The following is an 11,312-nucleotide window of genomic DNA, read 5'->3' on the forward strand; positions in this document are numbered from 1 at the left end:
TGGATGCCACAGACGGCAGAATTCATCAGCACCAGTTCTTTCCTCGCAAGAAGCTGAAGTAACAGAGTAATCCGAAAGAGGATACCAAGTAAACATGTTTAGAACAACTAAGGATGTCACAAAAGCAAAGAAAAACACAGGGCACCACGACCAAAGGACAGATGTTTAAAAGAACCAAACAGAAAGTCTAGAAATAAAATGCACAGTGGAAAATCCATCAGCTAGACTAAACAGAAGAGTAGAGAGAGCTGGAGAGGAATTACTGAAGGAGGCCTGCTAAAACGACAGAGGAGAATTGAGCCCACAGAATAAGGAGATGGAAAACTTAGAAGTTAAAATAGAAGAGAAAGCATGAGAAGATTCGATCAAATCTAAAGGGATTTCTAAAAGAGAAGGAGAAAGAATGGGGTTAGAGACAGGTTAGAAAAGCCAGAAATTAGGGTTGGGGACTTAGCTCAGTGGTAGAGCGCTTGCCTAGCAAGCGCAAGGCCCTGGGTTCGGTCCTCAGCTCTGGAAAAAAAAAAAAAAAGAAAAGCCAGAAATTTCTCATTTGATGAAGACAGTGATTCTACAGAGTGAAGAGATTGTGAAGCCCAAGGAACATACCTAAAAATGTATCGAGGACCACTTTCTCTGTAAAGTACCTGCCGACAAAGTATGACCAGTCTTGGTTTTGTGGGGATTGAAGGCCATGGTTAAATTCATCTTGACATCACTGTCAGTCAGTACAGACGCCATCAACCATTGGCATCATTTAGTTTTTGTTAGGAGATGGGGAAAGGAAGTCATTTTGTTTACCTGAAAGAATATGTGACTTCACTTTGGGGTCTCTGTGACTCAAAATGGAAGGGAAGGCAACATTTGCCTTCAGTTCCGCTCTGCTGTTAGATACCGGGAGAAGGCTTGTGTTCCCACTTCCCGAGGAAGGTTCTGTGAGCCAGAAACTTTGGAGCCGCAAGTCCCTGGTAAAGGATGTTTCCTTTCGAGCAAGATCCCGTGTCGGCACCCTTTTCTGTCCTCCATGAAGACTGTTACTCGTGTTTGATCGGTGTCTTGTTGGGATTTTTTTCCTTGGATAAGTATCCTTCAACCAATGTCACAAAAACATGACATGCATCAGCGCCCATGAGGTACTTTGTATAGGATACTGTTCAAGACTCCATCAGACCCCTTGTAGCAAGTACCCCAGCTAGGCTTACAGGAACCCCAGAAGCAATACCTTTATCAGAGGATTAAAAAACAAAGACCTAGGTTTTTATGCAGCACTATTCGCTCCACTTGGAGGCTGTTTTGTGTAAGTACCACCCTGTGAAAACAAGAGATGCAGTCACATCCTTGGGAATAGTGCCATGCTTTTGATGCCATACCCATTTGATTCAGAGTTTCTTCTGAGAGACTCCCTTCTCTGCTTCCCAGCACTGTCTAGTACCAGTTGGTACGAAGGTTTATCATAAGTTGCAAATTCAACATTAATGTCCCTTAGAGAAATAACACAATGGTCAACTGAGTCCCTGGGACAGTATTTGGAAATCCCATGGCAATTATATGTCAATCTGCTTCACTAAGAAGAAGCTCCTTCCAGGGCTGTGCACACATATGCAGAAGGTGGAGCACACACATGCAGAGGATGGAGGGCTGGGGGCAGGAGAATTAAACCCCTCCCTTAGGAACATTTGTGCATTATCCAAATAAGTGTGCTGCATGATATACACATACACTCACCAGACCACATGCATGTGTGGTCATTACCACTCAAGTATAATTTTTAAGGTTTACATAGTAGTATGCCCATCTAAACTCAGTTATTCAAATACACAAAATGGTGTTTGTTAATGTGCAGTGAGTTTTTCCATCGAGATCCCTTCAAATACACTAACATATCTAAACTTGGAATCACATGCTGTCTGAGGTGATGTGTCAGTACCCAGGCACTTCAAAGACAGACGTGTGGGCTGCATCTACTTGACACCACACATCTTCGTGAAAACTGAAAACAGTCATCTCAAACACATCTCCATATGGTTGGCATTAAACAAAGAGTCTTGGGTGGTACGACGTGGTGCACGCTTGAAAAACAGGATGGATGGATTTCCTCGTGGATATTGGAAAGAAAACAAAAGGAGCGAAAATCAGGCATGTTGAGTATGATGTGAAGAACTGGTTCTTCACAGGACACATTTAACATAATGATGGCCTTTGTTGCCCCTTCTCTCTTCCACCAATCTCTTTGTGTTACTTATGTTCCAGTAGAGTCTTTCCATGTGATAGCACCAGGCACGATGGTGCTTATATCAGCAACCTTTTAAAGTTTAATATAATGTCTTGCTAAAAATAACTTTTTATAACACATTTTATATGCTTACTTACAATTTTGTATACTAATATATCACATTTATAATATGTATCATATATTCTGTCTTAGATATCAAAATGATGAGTTAAGTATACTAATTATATGATTATGATAATATTTAACTGACATCATTAAGCTTCTTTCTTCAGAAACGGGCTTTACTGAAGAGGAGTAAAAAATGTTGTATAGCTTAACAAAGGGACGAGTGGGTAAGAGATGCTTGCACACAGTCCTGATGGCCTGAGTTTAATTCCTGGATCCCACAAGGCAGCAGAAGAGAACTGATTCCTGAAAGTGGTCCTCTGACCTTCACATGCACGCTGTGGTATAAGTGTGCTGTACAAATACACACACACACACACACACACAATTAATAATAATAATAATAATAATAATAATAATAATAATAATACAGTATAAGTATCCAAAATAGAATGTCTGACTTCAATAAGTGTAGTTTTCACAGAGTATTTGAGGGTCAGGAAACATTTCTTTGGTTTCCAAGACAAAATATTTTGCCCCAAAGACACTTGAGCTGAGTTACCCAGATGTAACTCAGACAGGAAGTGATTCTCTGCACTACTTAGCCTCAGAGTCACCCCTTTTGCTCTTGGGTAGCAACAGACACAACTCTGCCTCTTCATTCCGAGCTTTCCTCTCTCTCAGGAGCAGGTCTAGAGAGGCCAGGTCTGTGGTGTCCAACAGGACAAGGCCTTCAGGGGAGTCTTTCAAATGCGGGGCTTCAAAGCCTGGTGTCAACACCAGGAACCTTCTTTCTTATCAATAATTAAATGTTAGTTTGCTCTTATTGCCATTCCTCCCATCTGAACTTCCTTTGGTCAGGACTCGGGTAGAAAGGCAAAGGGAGTCAGTCATTCACTGGAGCCCTGCAATCCCCAGCCACTGAGCTGAGACATGTAGGATGGGCTCTAAGGTGCTGATGTCTCCGCTCTGGATTGACAATGGCAGAGACTCACAGTCACGGCACACACTCATGTTGAGGCCCCTTCAAATATCTGTGGTCAGTGCTGTCTGAATACATCAAAAGAAATTTCTAGAAACAAACAATCTCTACATTTTTAGATTGTTTGCTACTCTGTGTGGTGTGTAATGAAATCTCATGCTCTGACATTCCACCAAGGACATAAACTAACTGTCCTTTCCACAGTACCCACACGGTACATACTATTTGCCCACTAGTCACTTTGTGGCCATTTGATGATCAGATTGACTGTCTTAGTATCTGTGGTAGTTTGAAAGAAAATGCTCCCCATAGGGAGTGGCACTATTTGGAGGTGTGACTTTGTTGGAGTAAGGTTGGCCTTGCTGGAGGAAGTGTGCCACTATGGGGGTGGGCTTCGAGGTCCCCATGCTTAAACTATGCCCACTTCCTGTTGCCTGCAGATTAAGATGTAGAACTCTCAGCTCCTTCCCCAGCACCATGTCTGCTTTCACACTACCATGTCACACCATGATGATAATGGACTAAACCTCTGAAACCATAAGCCACTCCAATTAAATGTTTTCTTTTATAGAGTTGCCATGGTCATGGTCATGAAGAGATTTCATAGCAATAAAACTCTAAGACAGTATCTTAGTCCTTCTGTTAAGTAGCCTTCTTTTATTTAATACCAGCTAAAGGGCAAAGTAGTGATGCTGACAAAGAGAAACTATAAACTTTGAGTGAAGCGGCGAAAATAGAAGTTTTTTGAGAGAGAACCTAGTTCTTGCTTCGTCCAGCTGCTGGTAACATCTAGTGTTCCTTGGGCATATGACTCCAGTCTCTACTTCTGTCTTCACACCTCCCTGTCCCTTTGTGGGTCTGATATCTTTCTGCCTGCCTCTTGGAAAGACATCCAAGATGGTATTCTAGATAAACAACCAAGATAACCCAGGATGAGCTCATCTCGATTCTTAAGACAGTTATAGCCATTGGGGGTAAGGGATAACGTTTACAGGTTCCAGGGATTAGGATTCGATACCCTTTGCTCTTGGAAACAAATTGACCCTGTCATTTTTGTTGTAGAATTTTGTTGGAAGAGACCAGAGCACAGAGTATCGACATGCATAGGGCACCAACTGTTAGAAACGGGAGCACTGAATAACCTAGGTGTGTGTGTGTGTGTGTGTGTGTGTGTGTGTGTGTGTGTGTGTGTGTGTTGGGGGGTTACTAATATCATGCTTGGTCAGGAAACAGTAATAATGAAATTCATCTGTATCCTTAAACTGCTAGTTCCAGGAGATTGACTGAAACTGCAGAAAGAAGGAAGATACAGACGCCAGAAGCCTGGGTGACCATAAGACCCTGATTGTGCATATACCTCCCTTCACCTGCAGTGGCTGATTAACGTTCTCAGAGTCAGCCTCCAGGGCAGAAGAGGGAGAGATGTGGAAAGGCCCGCATGTTGAGCGCCCCCTGGAGGCACAACTTCACACTGACGCATCTTTGATTTTTTTTCAATTTTCTTTCCTTACCCTCCTATGTCCATTTAACAAGAAAGAAACCTGAGGCACAGAGGGGCTGAGGATCTGGGAAGGTAGTATTGTAGAGAAGAAAATCATGGTCCCTAGAGATGGACGAGGCTGAGTTAGCTAGCTGCTGACAGCATGATTTAACCAAGTCACTTCAACACATTACTGTAAAAACAAAGCAAACTCATTCTGCATATGCAGCACTAACATGAACCCAGGCCTGCAGTAGGTGCTCAGTCATTCGGGTTATTTTCCTTTCTTTGTGCAAGGTCACAGAGTCACTGTGCAGCTCTGGAGAGCTGGAGGCCAGACCTTCATCTTGCTGAGCTCAAACCCCATGTGTCTACATTCCTAACTTCCTGAGTGTACATCCCGGGTTCCTTTCTCAACGGCCTTTCCCAGCAATGCTAGTTAATCTCCAAGAAAAGAGCAGACGGTTCCTCAACAAGGCCTTTTTAGGGCTAGAGTGCTCCCTTCCCCGCTGCCTCTTCACTCACACCCTGGGGGAAAATCTAAACATGCTATGGCGAGCCGCTGGAACTCAGGGGCTGGCTAGCCCCGCTATTTCCCAGTGATTTTTCAGGCTCACAAGGGAAACCCTTGAAGGGAATCCCTCTGGCAGCGAAGTCCATCCCTTTTATGGACACATTCTCCGCTACTGCAGAGCAAGCCCTGTGCATATTTTTGGCATTTAAGAGGCCACAGATCTTTTGTTTTTGTTCAAAAGGCAAACACGATCCTCTGAATTCATAACAGCAGCTTAATGTTAAAAGGTTTGCAGATCCCATCGAAAGCGTCCTCTTCCAAAGCTTTTCTCAGACTTAACAACCAGCAGGACACGGACACTGAGAGGATCTTTTTGTTTCTTCAGTGATTTTGCTTCCTCTAAACTGGGCTTGTTCAACCTCAGCATGGTTATCGTTTGGTACAGGAGCATCCCTTCACTGTTGAATGCCCAGCAACATCTCTAGCCTCCCAATAACAGAGTCCTACTCCCCACCCACAAGGATGGGGCTTTTAAATATGTCTCCAGATATGCCACATGTCACCTAGGAGGCCATGCTTCCCCTTTCTAAGGGGCTTCACACAGACCAGGCATGAGGTTTAGAACTGGCTTGAGTTTGCAGTTTTCTGATCCTTCAGCCTCGACAGCCTACATTGTTAGTCAATCAGATGGGAATGGGGGAGGTTTGTTGGTTAGTTTTATGTCAACTTGACACAAGCTAGAGTCATTAGGGGAGAAGGACTTTTAATATAGAAAATGTCTTCATAAAATTGGCCTGTAGGCAAGTCTGTCTAGCATTTTATTGATTATTAATTATTAATGATTGATATGGGAGGGCCTGGCTCACCATGAGTGAGGCCATCTCTGGGCAGGTGGTCCTGAGTTGTATAAGAAAGCAGGCTAAGCAAGCCATGGGGAGCTAGCCAGTAAGCAAAACTCCTCCATGACTTCTGCTTCAGTTCCTGCCTCCAAGTTCCTGTCTTGAGTGCCTGTCCTGACTTCCTGTTGTGATGGACACAACTATAAACTGAAATACACCCTTGCTTACCCAAGTTGCTTTTGGTCATAATGTTTTGACATAGCAATGGAAAGCTAACTAAGACAGAAGGTACCAAGTATGGCTGGTTTTGAGAACTCACCATCTCACTTCTAACTCAATTTTAGTACAAGAGGACTAGAGGAAGACCCTAAGTCATCCTGACCCTTAAATGCCCATAAGATAAAATTTTCCTAGAATATTAAAAGCTCAGGCCCGTATACAGAAACGCTGCATGTCCTAGATGCATTTTACATATGTCATCTCACTTAGTCCCTGTTATAATTATGCAAATGTTTCAGTTTGGATCTTAAATGTTACCCATATGTTAAAGGCTTGATTGTCAACCTATGTTGGTATTGAGGAGTGGTAAAACCTTTAAGATTTGGGGTTTGTCTAGTAAGGAAGTTACGTCACTGGGGTTGTACTCTTATAAGGGATATTAAAACCTGTTTCTTGGGGTTGGGGATTTAGCTCAGTGGTAGAGTGCTTGCCTAGTAAGCGCAAGGCCCTGGGTTTGGTCCTTAGCCCTGGGGAAAAAAAGAAACCTGTTTCTCTCTCCCTCTTTCTCTCCTTCCTACCATCATGATGTACTGCTTTGCCAATGGCAGCAGAGGTTAAAAATCATGGATCAAAACTTCTGAAACCATGAACCCCCCCCCCCAAAATTGTCTCTTGAATCAACTTTCTTCTCCTCTGCAGTTAATGCCCATCCTTTGCCTTGGTTACTTTTCCATTGCTGTGAACAGACACCATGACCAAGACAGATTGTAAAAGAAATCATGGAGGGCTTGCTTATAGTTTCAGAGGGTGAGTCCAAGACCATGGTGGGAAGCATGGCAGCAGACAAATAGGCATGGCACTGGAGCAGTAGCTAAGAGCTTATATCTTATCTGAAGTCGGAGGCAGAGAAAAGCTAACTGGAATAGCATGGGCTTTTAAAACCTCAAAACTTATCCCAGTAGCACACTTTCTTCAACATAGTCACACCTCCTCCAATAAGGCCACACCTCCTAATCCTTACCAAACAGTCCCACCAACTGGGAACCAAGCATTTAAATATATGAGCCTATTGGGTAGGAGGGCATTCTTGTTTGAACCACCACATTCTTCTAGTCCACAGTCACTCTGACTTCCTCTTTCCTTGTATGGTAGCTCCTGGATCACTGTGACCACAGGCAATTGTTAGATCTCAGTCTGATAGGTCTAAACCCAAAACAGCTGGGTTCTCAGACATAGGCTCCCTATGAAAGTTCAATTTTCCTGTATTCAAAAAGAATAAGAAGGAAGGCAAGTCGGAAGGAAGAAAGAAAGAGCATGCCCATTTGTCTAAGACTGCTCCCTCCAAAGGGCTCCCAGCGCAAGAAAAGCAAACAGGGAAGGGGCGTGTTGAGCAGAAGGGAGGAGGAAGGAGAAGTGAAAGGGTTAAGACAGCGACATACTGCTGAGCACACAGCTCAGTGCTGGAAAGAAGAGGATGCTAAGACCAGAAGATTAGAAGGAAGAAAGGAGAGAGAAATGGAAACTCAAGAGAGGAAAAAGGAAGCAAAGGAAAGAGTGTCTTCTCTTCCAGCTTGCGACGCTCCATGGGAAACTCTCCCGTGTCTACAGGAATCATACAGGAGAGCTTCCCCTCACTAAGAGCCATCACCTTGGACTAGTCACAGCTGTCTTAACTATACTGTGTTTCTAAAGGAAAGAGGGAAACCACTACAGTGAAAAAGCTAGCTCAAAAGGAAGAGCCACCAGTGGATCTTTAGTGCCAGCTCACATTCAGGGTCCAGGGGAAACCCCATCACAAAGCGCCGAGGTTGCCTGCCAGGAATGCCCCTGGAGAAGTAACTGCCACTCAAGCATCCTGTCTGTGTGACAGGAAATGTTGGTGTATTAGCCTTCAGTCGGCTAAGAGAGATTAGTTACTGCCTTTTAAATCCCATAGTTCCCCCTACGGCACTGCTACCAGGTGAATGCCATTGTCCCTACGGGTATGAAGACATAGCCAAGGAAGACTGAGTAACTTTCCCAAAGACACACAGCTAGTCACTGGGGTTGCTTCTAGACCCTTCAGCTTTCCCCTAAGGCGCACCTACCTCTCACTACACACAGAGACACAGAGACACAGACACAGACACACACACACACCAGTTGTATTCAATGCATAGTTTTTGTTATAGTAAAATAGTAAGTCCAGCAGTTACAAGCTCTTTAATCAAAAGGCTGAAACAAAATAAATCGTATAGCATACTCAAGCCATAGAGCTATACAGTTCTAGGGCCAGCAGGGATACAAGGAATGCTCTCTCTCTCTCTCTCTCTCTCTCTCTCTCTCTCTCTCTCTCTCTCCCTCTCTCTCTCCCTCTCTCCTTTTCTCTCCCCAACTCCTCCCTTCCTCCCTCTCTAGATGAGCTGAACTAGGGTCATTGTGTGCAAAGGTCCCAAGTCACATAGTTAATCAGAAAATTAACTTAATTTAAAATCTCCATTCTTAAACTAGCCCATCCCCAGGGTTCCTTGCACCCCAATGGCACATTCTTCTCTTCTGAAGACTGTTTCATTGTTCTCACCCCAACCACAGGGAAGATGGGAAAGGCCACAGAAGCAGAAGCGTCTGTGTGCACCCAGGACCTCTGAGAAACTCCAGGAAGAGTCCTCAGTGTCAGGCAGAAGGCAGGAGGATGCAGATGTCTTGTTGGCAGAGCACAGCTTTGCAAGAAGTTATGCGGCAAAGACCAAACCAGCGGTTCTCAACCCTTTGTTTGATACTATTACTTTTATAATCTATGGCTCCCTTTAAACCCGATGTAACATAACAAGCCTATAATTCAAAACACATTGGTGCAAAATGTAAAATACATTCTGTACAAGTCCATGAATATAAGAAGCTGAGTTCCCTTCAGGCCTCCCACTGAAAGAAGACAATGCTTTGTCAAATAATCTGACTTTTTTTTCTGGTCTGCTTGCCGCAGTCCCTTGCTTCCCTTTCACTGACGTTTTCCTATCCATTAACTGCTCAGTTTCATATGGGTTCTCTCGCTGGTATGTGAGCACACGCTGAGCATTTGTTTTCCTTGAGGACAGACATTCCCCGCTGTGCTCTTCCTGGATTTGGACTATTTTTATTATTTACTTTATGTTGCCATGGAGACGGGGAGATCACAGATGTTAAGCGTTGGAATCCAGGGCCACAGGAGACATTTATCATGGTGTGTAGTATGAAGTGGCCTCTTGTTCCCTGTGGCTGTGGAGTCAGTCCAGTGTTTATTTGATAAAGAAGTAACTAATGAGAACTCAAGCCTAATGAATAACATGAAACTCTGCTTTACCTCCACGCACCATGACAGTGAGTGATCTGCTGGAGGGGAAGGTGGGCTCGTGAAAACAGATTAGCAGCTGTCTGTCTGGGTGGTTCTTTTACACCCCCTCCCCGTAGAAAACAGAACCATGCATCAGAATAAGAGACCCATTCATCATTTTTTGTAGCACTCCCACCCCCTCCCCGAAGTGAAACTTCCCCAAATTATTACACTCCCCCTCTGGCAGGAAACAAAATAACTGAGAGCTACCCAGGACTCCACCCGCCATCATCATTAGTGGGCATCTGAATATTGCTAGGAAAGGTGTGAGTCTGGACAAAAAAGAACGCAATGGGTCGCGCCTGCAAAGGCTGCATGCTAAAAACCACTGAGCATGTGCTGCAACACACACACCATACAACATGGGAGTTAAAAATTCAACTCTTATTGTTTTTGAGGCTCCACACAATTCAAAGTTTACCAAATGAAGACAGATGAGGAAATACAAAGCCGTTGCAGGAGATGTTGGTGATTGGTTCTGAGCATCTCAGGTTATGAACATGTAACTCTTCAAATTCACTCCCTGAGGAGCTGGTCAAGGTAGCTACTGGTCACCCCCCTAGAAGTTCTCTTAAGGTCAAAGGCAAGGTTAATGGTGGCCACATGGAATCAAGTGAACACATTGGGTGTTGTCTAAAGGCTGCGGCCGTTAGAAAATTCTGGTGCTTCGAAGAATGGCTCCCGTTGACCCTTTTGAACTTTTTTGAACTCCTCCTCTGCTATCCTTCCAGGGGACTCTGTTTCCTTGACTCTCGTTTCTTGATGGTTGGAGCGACACTCTATTTAGATTGGCTGTTTGCCTCCTCTTAATCTTTGCCCTGAGTATCTTATTTGAAATCCTCACGAACTGCCTTGAATTCCTCCAATCCCATAGCCCTGCCTGCTCCCAAGCTTGCTTTTAGGAATTTTCCTCATTTGCCCTGTGAGGGTATAAGGACTCCCCCTCTGCTTCTTTATTCTTTCTCTACCTTTCTCATCTTATTTTTTGTCCAAAGCTTACATTTTCTCTTTAAAATTGATTTTCATTTCCTAATGTCTTTTCATATTTGGTTAGAAAATTAAGATTATAGTAATCAAAAGAAATGGTGGCGGAAAGAACACTGGACTGCCCCAGACCTTAGCTCTAACATTTACTAGCTGTACAGAATTGGGAAAAATATGAATGTCTCTGAACCTAATTTGTCAAACCAGGATAACACTATGCACTACAGAAAGCAGCTGTGAAGGCATGAGAAAGTCTACTAGGTTCTCAGCAAAAGTGACCCAAACTTACTTCCCTCCCTCCCTTCTCTCCTCCCTCCCTCCCTCCCTCCCTCCCTTTCTCCCTTCTTCCTTCCTTCCTTATTTTTTCACTCTTTCACTTTCTTTTTGCAATATGGAGACTTGAACCTAGGACCTTGTGCATACTAGGCAAATATTTCCTACTGAGTCATACACTTGTAGCTGGAGATTTTCTGGTCCTGCCAGGCCCACAGTCAGGACAAATCTCTCACCCGCCAGTCCCACAGCCACTCAGACCCAACCAAGTAAACACACAGAGACTTATATTGCTTATAAACTGTATGGCCATGGCAGGCTTCTTGCTAACTATTCT

Source organism: Onychomys torridus, chromosome 3 (genome assembly GCF_903995425.1).
Source record: "Onychomys torridus chromosome 3, mOncTor1.1, whole genome shotgun sequence".
In the NCBI taxonomy this organism is placed as follows: Eukaryota; Metazoa; Chordata; class Mammalia; order Rodentia; family Cricetidae; genus Onychomys; species Onychomys torridus.